The sequence below is a fragment of the Elephas maximus genome, chromosome 10 (assembly GCF_024166365.1).
Source record: "Elephas maximus indicus isolate mEleMax1 chromosome 10, mEleMax1 primary haplotype, whole genome shotgun sequence".
Classification (NCBI taxonomy): Eukaryota; Metazoa; Chordata; class Mammalia; order Proboscidea; family Elephantidae; genus Elephas; species Elephas maximus.
In genome coordinates, this window is record NC_064828.1 from 90,992,367 (window position 1) to 91,005,664 (window position 13,298).

At 47.6% G+C, this 13,298-nt stretch overlaps 1 protein-coding gene across 1 annotated transcript in view; it reads left to right on the forward strand.

Moving 5' to 3' along the window:
- Nucleotides 1-2,707: 2,707 nt before the first annotated feature.
- The window catches only part of NRXN3 (neurexin 3), a 1,867,393-nt gene continuing 1,856,802 nt past the window's right edge, over nucleotides 2,708-13,298 (forward strand). The window contains 1 exon segment of the mRNA XM_049899475.1: nucleotides 2,708-2,982. The gene's annotated coding sequence lies outside the window, so the exon portion shown is untranslated.

The following is a 13,298-nucleotide window of genomic DNA, read 5'->3' on the forward strand; positions in this document are numbered from 1 at the left end:
AGGTACCTCTGGATGGGTTTGAACTGCCAACCTTTCTGCTGGTAGTTGAGCACTTAACTTTTGCACCACCTAGCCCAGCTCAAATCCCACTTTAGTCTGCAATCTTGCTTTGATAATCCCATCTGGAAATCAAAATAATTAGCTTGCTCGTTGTCAGTCCTGTAGAGCTTCCTTTACATTGTCGTTGCTCTTGGTTGTTGTCAACTTGATTCTGACTCCTGGTGACCCCGCGTGTGCAGAGTAGGACTGCTCCATAGGGTTTTCAAGGCTGTGGACTTTCGGAAGCAGATCGCCAGGCTTGTCTTAAAAGGCGCCTGTGAGTGGGTTCGAACTGTCAACCTTTTGGCTAGTAGTAGAGCACTTAACCATATAAGCCACCCAGGGATTCCTTTACATTACCCTTTCTTTATATTGTTACATTACTTCCTTTACATTATGGTATCTTTGGATTATATTCCTTACGTTACCTGCCATTTTGCCTTGTTTTCTAGGCACACACCTCTGCCTTCCTTCAGTGGATAGTGGACTCCTTGGGACAGGGACCTTGAGGTACTCATTTTGCTTCCTGGGAACACACTGCCTTGTCTGGGCACTGTTCCTTCAAGCCTGTTGGGCTGGGTAAGTGCTAGGATGAGCTGGAAGAATGTCTGGGAGGGGATGTGGAGAAAGGTGGAGTGTGGGAGAAGGGAGTACAGGGCAAAAATGAAACAACTCCTCTCCCTGGGAGGGAGGTTATAAAGAGCAGTGGTTAAACAGGCAGGCTCTGGAGTTGGAAAGATCTGTGTTCAAATCCATTCTCTACTATTTCCAGGAGTGTGACCTTGGGGAAAGGAGCCCTAGTGATGCAGTGGTTAAGCTCTCTGCTGCTAACCAAAAGGCTGGCAGTTCGAACCCACCAGCTACTCCATAGGAGAAAGATGTGGCTGTCTGCTTCTGTAAAGATTACAGCCTTGGAAACCCTATGGGGCAATTCTACTCTGCCCTATAGGGTCGCTATGAGTCAGAATTGACTAGATGGTAATGGGTTTGGACTTTGGGAAAATAGTTTAGCCTCTCTAAAGTTTTGATTTCCTTAGCTATGAAGTGGGCCTTAACCATCACATAGCACTGCCATCATTCAATTGAATGAAATGATGCATGGAAAGCACTGGCATATGGTAAACAAACAAAAAGCCCATTGCCATCGAATGGATTCCCACTTATAGTGACCCTATAGGACAGAATAGAACTGCCCCATAGAATTTCCAAGGAGCAGCTCATGGATTCGAACTGCTGACCTTTTGGTTAGCAGCCAAGCTCTTAACCACTGTGCCATTAGGGCTCCAAAGCATTGTGTCAGAAGTGGGATTCAAACTTACGCCTCCATTTGGAGGTCAGAATGCCCACAGGCAAGGTGCACACATTGAGTCTGGTGCCTTGCACCACTTGGCCATCCCGGTGATCAACACCTATTAAGGAATCCTGGTGGTGATCTGCTAACAAAAAGGCTGATGGTTCAAACCCACCTGGCATCTCCATGGGAGAAGGACTTGGCGATCTGCTCCTGTAAAGTTTACAACCTAGAAAACCCTATATGGCAGTTCTACTCTGTCACATGGCGTCACTATGAGTCAAAGTTGACTTGATGGCACCCAACAACAACAATAACTATTAGCAGCTATCCCTGCCATTAATGCTGGTGAGGAAGGACCTGCTGGTGCAGCCCTCAGAGAGGAGGCAGGAGAAGAAAGGGGGTTGGGGCTGTTTTTCTACTGTCAGGCACCAGGGTTTGATGCTGAACAAAACCTTCATGTTTGGTGCCACCAACTGTCACCCTTGTTTAGGCTTGACTGGAAAATGTTTGCACAGACCTTGAATAGTTTGGCAAAGCTGGTGATGGATTCACTATGAGTTGGAATCTACTCAACAGCACTGGGTTTGGTTTGTTTTTTTGGTTGGTGATGGATTTTGAAGGGTTTGGGGTAGAGTGGAAATGCCTAGGCCCTGAGCTCAGGGTGTTAGCCCTAGAAAAGCAGACATTCTTCCTGACCTGTGCAAGCATTCGGTCCCTACCTCTATCTGTCTTTGCTCACAGTCCCCTGGGATAGATCCGGCTGTGCCTGGGCCTTGTGTTTGCTGATGGGGACCCTTGGAGGAGACACCCCATTTGCCACCTTCATTTCCCTGTCTCCAGCCCCTTGCACTGTGCCTTGTCCAAAGCAGGCATTCAAAGTGCTTTTGAAGGAATGGATGGGTGTCCTAGTTACAGCCCCAATGCACTGATTTTTCAAAGAGGCATGACTACTTGGGGAAACTGAGGCATACTTCCAGGTTAGAGTCCACCCCCTCAGTCTGCAAGGAGACACGTGCAATGCCTGCTCAGCAATGGAGAAGTGATTTAGTCTGCGGAAGCTGTAAATGAAGATTTTGTCTTTATCTTAATTCCTGTCCCAGTTCTAGGGAAGAAGATTTCTCTTGGGCTGGAGTGAGGGGACGGCTGAGCTCCTGACACTGCCTCTTAGTCCTAGGGGTCTGCGGGGCGCCGCTCGCTGATGATAATCCCAGCTGTTTGCAAAACAGGGAGTAGGCGAAGCCCTGAGCCAGGCAGCCTGGCTGTCTCTTTAAATGCCGGGGTCTGTACCGGGGAGGGAGGGGCTGGCTCTGGAGTGCGTGAAATTCCTGGGCTCCTCCGGCAGTCTCAGGCTCCTGGCTCAGCCCTACACATCTCTTCTCGCACCCCACTCACTGAGAGGGAGAGGCGAGCGTGTCCTCCCCTCTCGCAGCCGGCGTCTCCAGCCACCGAGGACCTGCTTTCGCACCTCCAACACCCCCCTCCCTTCTTTCCCACCACTCCCTCCAGACCGAGAAGAGACGAAACCGAGAGAGAAAGATTCTGGAATGTGAACCTTCCCAAAGAGGAAACATACCCAGCAAACTCAGTTGATTAAACCTCAAAAAACCCCAAAAAACAGAAGATCCCAAATTTTCCGTTCAGCTGGAAAGGTAAGACTTTGGGGGGAAAGGCACACAGGCAGGATGTGCAACAACTCCGGGTTCTTGTCGGTGCTGGGAAGAGATTGCTTCTGAGATGGGAGAAGTTTTCAGTTGGGAGCGACCAACCTACATTCTTTTTTGAACACTGGAGTCGAGAGCCTCCGCTAACCACCGAAATGGTTTTTCAACTGTCATTCTTTCCCCTCAGTTTCTCCTGGAAGTTGACTCCTTTTGCTCCAGCTGTTGGAAAAGTCGGAGAATGTTTTTGATTTATTATCTTTTTTTTCAAAAAGTCTTTCTGCTCTTTGCTCAGATTGTTCGTCTGAAATGATGTGCTACCACCGCTTGGTTTTGGGCAGGTACTTTTTTGGCATTTGGTAGCCACTTTTCCCCACATTATTTTTCTTCCTGGGGAAGGGGCTGCTTAGAAAGAGGAAGAGAAGAAGGGACGATCTGAGAATCACAAGGAGATGAAATTGAATTGAGACAGGGATTTCCCTGGCTGTTGAGGAAACGGGGTGTGAGTGTGTGTGTGTGTGTGATTTTTTTTTTTTTTTGGAGGGGGCGTGAGGAGGTGGCTCTTGAGCCTGAAGATTCAGGTTGGACTCCTGTATCTTGTTGTGAAGGTGGGCATACCCACAGAAGGTGAGAAGGGGGTGTTTGTGAATGTGTGTGTGTGTGTGTGTGTGTGTGTGTGTGTGAGTGTGTGAGCTCCTGTTTGGATCAGTTACAAGGGAACCTTCCTCCCCTGCCTTCCATTTGTTTATATTAATCATTTAGTAGCAGGCTTGCCTGAAAACTTCCACTCTGTGTGAGCACTGTGGGTTTTGCAAGCTCTCAGTGACCTTAAAGGCTTGTTCAATATATTGTTTTTTCGAGGCATTGTGTTGTACCCAGAGTTTTGGCTCTTTCCCGCTGCCTTTTTTTAAACCACAAAACTTAACTGCTTTAGAAGTATCATCCCAATGACAAGGAAAAAATTCTACCCCCCCCACCCCCCCGCAACCCCTTGGCCCTTCCTAGGCCAATGATGTAATACCAACCTACAGGCTCGGCTGCTTTGCAGGTGACTTACCCTGTGACTACTTGTTAAAAAAAATAAATCTCTCCCTTTCTCCATTAAATGCCTTCCCCTTTTGATTTGGATATAGAAATAGCACCATGCAACGAGAAAATTATATATTTGCTAACCATTATTGGAGTTTAGGTAAGGTAGGATTCTTCTCCCTGATCTTTATTTAGTATTTTTTTAAAAAATGCAAAGGTCAGAGATCACCCAGAGCTAGAGCCTAGGATGGAGTGAGACACGCTCAGACCAAATAAGAGAACTGGTAGAAAGGAGTTGTCTTCTCCTCGCTTCCTCTGCTTATTCCCGCTTTGGGGGGATAGTTTTTCTTTTACCACCAAAGGACACCCCAACATTTAAAATTCTTTCTCCGCCCTGGGTCGGATGGATGGCCCTAGGAAGGAGAGGGGCACTCTTTGTCACACCTGGAGGACAGTGTTGTTTTGAGAGTCAGATGACAGTCTGTCTTTGTGATGAAGGCTGTAATGGAAATTTGAACTCCCAGCGCACAGGGTGACTTGGTACCCGGGATAGTCTAGCTGGGGGCACCTGGAGGTGAGGTCTGGAGAGCGCAAAGAACTAGCTCTTTATGAATTTGCCATTCTGGGTAGAGCCTCCTTTCATCGCTCAAGGGCTTCTGCATCGTCTTTCAAGTTAAAATGATCCCCCTGGTTCTGATGGGCAAGTTTACCTAAGGGCTACTGGGTATGTGGCGGAAGGATGAAGGGGAGAGGGAGATGAGGCAAGGCTTTTTTTTTTTTTTTTTAATCTTTGGGCTTAATCTCCCTAAGTCATATCGGGCAAACGATATTTCAGATGGGTGCCGGTCGTGCAGAGATAGATATCCCTATTGTTTGATTTTTTTTGGTTGGGGTGTGGAGTAAGAGCTCTTGGCCCATTTTCTGCAGCCCAGGGTTCATCTTGTGAGCCAGTCTTCCTTCTGGAAGAGGGGAAAAAAGGCTGGACGCTGGAAGTTCGCTATTAAAGTGAGCAACAGGGCTGGGTTAATTTTTTGAAATGAACTGGACTATGCGAATGCCCTTTACTGGAGCTTTCTGGCCCGTTCTAGTGAAATAATGATTTAAAAAATTATTTCTTAAGAAGGAGGGTCAGAAATCAAATCGATTCTAGATTTGAGAGACAACCACATCTTTGCTTCTCTGGTTGCTCCCTCATATTAATTATTGGGGGTTTGACCGGGGTCTGGTTGTCTTTTTTGTGGATTTCTTTTTAATGCTGCGTTTCTACTGACTATGTTGGTGATTTGCTGCTTACATAAGAAAAAGGATGTATCGAGGTGGATTGATGCTTGGGGTTTTGAGATCGGCTACTGAGATTGAGTGGCGGTTGGTGTGTTTGTCGATGTGCATGGTAGGAATGTCTTTTCTTTTGGGTGGTGGGGGACCAGGGAATGGTCAGAGACGGTAGATGGGATGCTACAGCGATCGGGGACCTGAGGGGAGACGGAGGTGAGGTTGGAAGTCACCGCTTTGCAGAATTTCTGTCCTACAACCCCCTTTCTCTTGCTCCTTAAAAAAAAAAAATCCATTATCTCTAAAAACACATTATTCTTCAATTGGCCTTTTAGAGGAAAAAAAAAAAAAAAGATAGGAAGGGGAGGGGTTAATTTGGTGAGGGGGCTTGGTTGTAATTAGCCCACTGCTGCAAAACTGAGATACAGAAATCCATCGGCGCCAGCTTTGGGGCTATAGAGAGGCAGCGGAGAGATGGGGGACGGTTGTCAGTCTTGGGTGAACAGTGGAGCGGAGGGGTTGGTGTTTGGGTATTGTATGTGTTTGTGTCTCTCTCTGTGTGCGTGCAATTTTTTCCACCACACCACCAATTTCCCCCTCCATCCTCCCCCAATTCTGCCATGATCTTGCCTTCTCTTTCCATACTATTCTCCCGTTCCCTCATTACGCTCCCCCTTTTCTCTGGCCCTTCTCGATGAGAAAATTCTGTTTCTGATGGGTCTGCGGCTCTTTTTTTTTTTTGCAACACAACAGTGGTGCGATGGCCTTTCCTACATGCCACAGGGATGCAGCCTTCTGATAGGAGGGCTAAGTCGGCACATCCACACACCCACTTGCACAGGGTCTTGCACACATACATGAGCAACCAAGGGCTTGATTTGGTTTCGGTTCCTTCCCCTTCACTGTGTTCTTCATCCCTACCTCCACCATGGCTCCTCTCCCCCGTCCTCATACGGGGAATGCGGTACTGTTAGAGCCACGTAGTCTCCCCACCACCGCTCCCTTCTTTCTTCTCGCCATTATTCTTTCCCGAAAGCTGTGATGTGTCGCAGTTCATGGGATTAGCATGTTGGAGAGTATTTGGGGGAGGGGACCTGTGAGAAGGGAATTGGAGTGGGAGTAGATGACATTAATGGTTTTCTTTTTTTTTTTTTGGCCAAATAAGCACCTGGTGATAATGATCCAATTTAACCATCCGTGAAATATATGTTTGCGGCACATTGAAGGAAGACAGAGTCTGGACTGGGTTACCTCTGGGGAGATATGATGCCTGGACAGTGGAGACACAGACTACCCCCCAGCACACACACACACACGCACGTGTACACTTTCTCACACACAGGCAACACACAGAGTGCTGATCGGTGGGCTTTGTCAAGGCAGAGGGCATCACAGAATAGACTACAGAGTTGTCGTTTGTTGGGAGGATGAAGCAATGTCTTTGTCCTACTCGGCTCTCGCCCTACCGATGATGTCTGGTCTTGAAATTTATGGTGTCCTTTGTGTTGCCTTTTGGGTGGGGGCTATAAGAGTGTTTGGCAGCCGAGTTTGTGTTTTGTCAAGCACCGGTGTTCCTTCAATTGGACAACATGGGATTGTCAACACTGTGCGTAGTTCGAGCAGAAGGCTGCCTGCCTTTCTGTAGTGTACGAGTGTGTTTGTCGGAAGTGAAGATGTGAGTGACTCTGGACAGGTGGTGTGGTGATGGGGAAAGGAAACTTACTGCCTGCACCTGTGAGGAGAAGGGCAAGAAGTGGGGTGTGGAGGGGGGAAAGTGAAGTTTTCAAGGCAGATGAGAAGAGAGTGGAGGGGAGAAGGCGCTCCTGTCTCCAGTATGAGATTCCCACGTCCATCGAACACGCCTGTGGGTGGGTGTGCTCATGGGTGACTGGTGGGCGGATGCAGACAGAAGGGGGAGAAGGAATGTGGTGGGCGAAATTAGGGCTTTTCCTGTCACCTCGCAGGAGCCTTCTGCTGAGAGCAGGAGAGCAGCCCCGCTCTCCCTACATCAGCCACCTCTTGGGCGGCTCGGCCCAATGGGCTGAGATCACTCTTGGTGGGGAGAGCAGCCAGATCCCTGGGGCTCTGCTGGGCTCCTGCCGCCTTAGTTATCAGACGCCATTTTCCCTTCTCCTTCAGCTAAAGGTGTGCCCCTCTTTATTAGCAATTATAAGTGAAAGTGTAAGACATTTTTCCTAAAAGAAAACAAATTATCAGAACAAAATGCAGATTGTCCCACCTTTCTGGTATCCTTGTCCCTTCCTGGGGCTGACCTTGAGGAATTAGCGAGACAAGGTTATGTCATTGCTAGAGAAAAAGGGAGACATGGGGAGCAGACTGCCTTGGGGGAGAATTATTCTGCAAAATGCAGAGAAAAGATTGCTCTTGGGATCCCCTGGCCTCCTTCTCCTTACATGAACCCCTGAGTGTGGATTCGAGACTTGCAAAAGGAGAAGCAGCCCTTGCAAATCTCGTTGCCTGGAACTACGTTCCTGCCATGGTCAGGCCTGGTCTCCCCCAAGCATGCACCTGCTGGGTCAAGAACGGTTGTGGTTGCATTGCAGCTCTAACGCAGGAGGGTCAGCTCTGGCTGCTTTGCAGATGAAACAGGTACAGTGGGGTGGCCGAGCCAGCCACAGCCACAGGTGGCAGTGCTGGGCTTGGGGCTGGGGCTATGTATAGGCAAGCTCTCAGCCCCTTCCTGCAGGTCTCTCTCTGTTCAAAGAATTCCTCCTCAGAGAGGGAGGAATTCTTGATGAGCTTTCTAGAATAACTCCCTCATCCCAATCCCTTGGCCACTTTATAGACCATTATCCTGCTGCTAATCAAAAGGTCGGCAGTTCGAATCCACCAGCTGCTCCTTGGAAACCCTATGGGGCAATTCTGCTCTGTCCTGTTGCGTCACGATGGCAATGGGTTTGGTTTGTTTTTTTACCCTATCTTTAGTTTTAATTGACTAATCACCACCTGACATTATATAATATATTGAAGTGTATAAATGGGTCTTGTCTGTCCCTTTCTCTAGAACACAGGCTCCATGAGGCCAAGGTCTTTGTTATTGATCATTGCAGGGTCCCTAGTGCCCAGGACATTTTCTGGCACATAGTAGGTGCTCAACAAATATTGATTGGAGGAAAAAACCAATTGTTTTGGTATTGGATTTCTCTTTTCTCCTCTAGCACCTGGGGGTATGTCTTCTGGGAAGGCTGAATTTTGTCTCTGGCTGTCTTAGCCCTGCAAGTCCAGATCTACTGGATGAATTTCAAATTGCTAAACTTTCTGAGTTCAGCAGAAACATCTCCATCCTTGGTTCAGGGTGATTGTCTCCTTCATGGTCCCTTTATTAGTGATCATTGTCATTATTATTACAATAGTAGTAATATGGTGGTATAGCTACCATTTCCTAGGTATTTAATATATACCAAGTGCTGCACCAAGTTTTTTATATGTAGTCTCTCAACTAATTCCCCAAACAACTCAATGAAATATACTGTTAGGGCCTGCTTTTGACAGAGCAGGAGAATGAGACTTAGGTAAGTAACCTCGTAAAATGGCAAATTAAGAATTTGAATCCAGATCTGCCTCATTCCAGAGCCTAAGCTCGTGACCCTTACAGTATGCCCTTAGAGATAAAAGAGAGATGGGCCATCATCTCATTCAATGTCATCAATTACAGATGAGATAACTGAGGCCCAGGGAGATTAAATGGTTTGTCCAAAGTCATAAGCCAAGTTGAGTCCGGAGACGAAGCCTGAATCTGAGTTTCTTGGCAGCTAAGGCAGTGCTCTTTCCACACTTCATGCTGGCTCCTGGGAGGTGGGCCCTCTCCTAAAGGGCCTTGTGGTGGTGGCAGCTTGAGGGTTCCTTTATTTTTCTTTCTGGGTCAGAGAAGAATGGGGTCTTGGTGAGTTGGGTGGGTGCCTTTAAAAAGGGCAGACTCCACCACTGCGGGGATGGAGGGAGATTGGAGAAGGCACTTCAGAGTTTTGTGGCTATAAGTCCTGATGGGCTACACTCCAAGGTCACAGTCATCCCCTGAATGTGCTGGAGGCAGAAACCCTGAGGGGTGCTCAAAGTTCTCAATCTGTTTATCCCTGTTCATCAAGGGTGTTTTCTGAGGAAGCAGGGGCTCCATTCAGAGACCTGAGCAGCTGGTGTCTGGATCCTGATGGCCTGGGAGCCTGTGTGCTTCTCCCAGACTGGCTTAGTTAGCCCTATTTCTCAAGAAAGGGGTATGTGGGCCCAGACACTGGTCTCAGTATATTTCATTTCTATTTCCAGAGGCTCGTTGGAAAGCATGATGTCATGAAATGTGGGTAAAGGACCCCTACTAGTCCCTCTGATCCAACCATAGCATTAGCCTTGACCTTAAATGGGGGGAGGGTTGAACATCCTCACCAAGTGAGAGTGTGTGCATTTTGGGGAGGGGGTAGAAGGCTAGAGCAAGATGGATCCTGAGAACCAGGGAAGCCTTCCCTTTTGTCAGGATCTTGAAGCAAGGTATAAAGCCATTTCTGTGTGACCTTGAGTTGGGGTGACCAGATGCCCTGATTTGTAGAGACAGTTTCCATTTAGGTCTTTGTCCTAGTGTCATTATTAACTATCAAAAGTGTCCTGGTTTAGATGACAAAATATATGGTCATCTTTTTTTGGATGACATCACCCACTTTCTGTTAATGGGGAAGAGAGAGGAAGGGGACATGCTAGAGAAAGAAATCCAATTTCAGGGCAAGAAGGTGGCTGGGAGTAGAGGCTTCCCCAGTGGTACTTCCTCTTGTCCCCCAATTTCTAAGGGATTAAATCTTAGATCTTATGACTATTCCTACTACCAATACAACAACTACTACTAACCTTACTACTCTTACTATGACCAACATTTGAGTTCTGACTATGTGCCAGGTGCTATGCTAAGCACTTGACATTCATTATCTCACTTAATCCCCCAACAACTGTATGAGGTGGGAACTATTATCATCTGTGTATTACAGATGTGGAAATTGAGGCCTAAAGAGGTTAAGTAGTACTTAGCTAGGAAGAGGGGCCATGATTCAAATCCTGTGGACCTGGCCCCGGAGCCTCTAGTTTTAACCACTGGTTAAGGCCACACCATATCCATGGGCCTGTCCTCTCTAGTCCCCAAGTCTGAGAACTTGATTTTGAGAGTTGGCTTATTTGCAGGGCAGCCTAGTTCACAACTCTGGGAGCTGCTGAACATGCTGCTGACAGTCAGAGGCACTTTAGGCTTAGGGAGAGGATGCTGTTAGCCCAGGAGTGGCACTGCTGGCTGTCTTCTTGAGGGCAGTTTGGGAACTTTGTTTCCCATGGCATCTCAGTTACCTCCTTCCCTACTTTGGGTACCTTGTCTGAGGAGGGTGTTCAAGTTGTTTGATATGGTAGTGAGTGGGCAGAAGCAGGGAGCCTATAACCTGTTTCTGCTTTGCTCTGTGCCCTGGACCTTGGTGGGCCTCTCACGGCCAGCAGAATAGGGACTGGCATTTGGTATAATTTTCCAGTGAATGGACTCTTATCTAGCACCTGCTGTTCACAGGGCATTGTGCTCTGCTGTATTTTATTTAAATGGGCAGTATGCTCATTTGACTGATGAGAAAACTGGTGGCTAGAGAGTCTAAGTAAGTAGCTAGTCTAAAATCACACAGTGAGAGGTAGCAGACCTTGGATCCAGGCTGGGGTCTGAGCCTGGAGTTGGCACTGTTTCTGAGAGCTTGCACTGACCTCTGCCCTGAACCATGGAGAAGACGGGGTGGGAGTTGAAGCATCCAAAGTGGAGGCTAGAGGAGGAATTCCCCAATGGAAGGTCTTTAGATCAGTGCCTGAGGTCTGGAGACTAGAGAGGGACTTTGGTGGTCATCATCCTGGTCAGCAGCCCCTGGCACTCCCTCTTCCCCTGGCCAGGGCAAGACAGCTGATCCCCTCTCTCAGTTGGGTGAGTACTGGTTCTGGTCTGGAGAGAAGGAGATGAAACCATCCACGCCCTCCCAGGTGGAGACATGGGGGGCCCAGAGGAATTACCTCTCTCTCCCATGGAGCAGTGACCCCAAATCCATCCTATGTCATAGGGCCAAGGACAAGAAGGGATGGGAGGTCTGTCAGCCTAGAAACAGGGAGAAGAAGCTGGGATTCCCAGGGTGGAGGGCTCCAGGGAGAGGAGGGACTTCTTCTTGTTGAGAAGCAGGAACAGGAGAAGAGCATTTTCTGGCTGAGGAGGTGGTCTGCAGCCCCCAAGCTGAGCTGCATTAGCTTCATTGCAGCCCCTTTGAAAACTGTGTTTATTTTCCCAATAATGTGTTAATTAAACATCGATTTCCGGGTGGAGGAAAGGGAATTGGATTGCCAGAGCTAAATGGAGTGAGGCGGATGGGGACCTGATGAGAGGAGCCCCAAGCTGGAGTCAGCATTCTTCAGCATTGCCCTAGGAGGGCCAGAGGGGAGGTGGGGCTGCTTCTTCCCCTGGCTCTGGATTTGGGATTGCCAACTCCCCAAGAGCCTTCAGGAGGTGCCTTTTCTAGCCCTTGGCTTCCAGGGTGGGTGGAGCGAGCTATTTGCTGAATCTCAGTTTGTTTTCACCTCCTTCAGTCTCTTGGGTTTATGGACAGATTGTGTGCCAGGCATTGTGCTCAGCTCTGTACATATGTTAGTTCATCTGGTTCTTTAAATAAACATGGGGGGGGGGTTCTTTATATCCCCATTTTGAAAATGAGAGAACTGAGGCTCAGAGAAGTTAAGTAGTCAGTTCAAGGTCAAAGAGATGACAAAGATTGGTAAGAAAGTGGACCCTTGAGGAATTGAGAGTGTCTGAGGTTGGCAGAATGGCCACCAAGGGATCCAACCAAGCCCCTCTAAAGGTAAAATAGAAAAGAATGAAGCACCTAATGGTGGCAAAAAGAATAATTTGATATTTTGTCATTGGTGAAAATTGGTTGAGCTTTTACTGTGTGCTAGCAACTGAGTTAAGTGTTTTATACACATAGTGAGGATTAAGTAAATAACTGTTAGGTAATGTTATACCCATTTTATGGATGCTGAAAATGGGGCTTAGAGAAGTTAACTAACTTGCCTGAGGTTGCATAGTTGGTAAATGGTGGAGCTGGGGCAAAACTTTGGTAAAGGGGACTTCAGGGTTTCTTTACCTCCATGTTTTATTGTCTCATACACACTCCGAATGAAGACATAGATGCCTGCCTGCTCGGCAAGTCACCTATCACTTCTAGGAGATAGACTTGGGGGTTTTCAGGTGGATCCTCTGGCCAAGAGTTTGTGCGCCAGAAATTCCAGGGTCTTGCAATGTGAACGCCGCTGTCCCCTCCTTTCTTAACCTGTGACATCTCAGACCTGAGCCAATGGTTGTGAGAAGGCTGTTATGGAGGTATTGTGGTAGTTGGAGCTTGCACTTGTGAGCTGGGTGGTGAACATAGGTTCAAGCTGTAGTTTTCAAACTTTGCTGCATGTTAGAATGACCATATTAAGATTCCAGACACAAGCCGTACCTCATACCAATTAAATTAGAATCTTTAGGGGAGAAACCTCAGCATTAGTATATTTTAAGCTCCCCAAGTGATTCCAGTATACACTTAGATTTTTAAACCAGTGGTTTCCAACAGTTTGTCCTGCAAAGCAGGTGCTGGGTGGCTGGACCATCTTCTGTTTCCAGAGCTGGTTTAGTAGTGTGGAGCTAATTGGTTATACACCCAATATCCAGTGGGACCATGCTTGTATTGATCAGTTTCCTTCTCATTAGAATAGCAGTTTTCAGACTTTGGTATGTGTCCGATATGTCTGGTTTAAAAACGCACATTTTCAAGCCCTGCCTGTAGACCCGATTTTGGGTGGGGCCCATGAATTTGCATTCAAAACAAGTGCTTTCTATGGCTGGGTTTATTCATTTCCCAAGGCTGCTGTAACTAAGTACCACAAACTGGGTGGCTTAAAACAGCAGAATTTTATTCTTTCCCAGTTCTGGAAGCCGGAAGTTCAAAATCCAGGTGTCG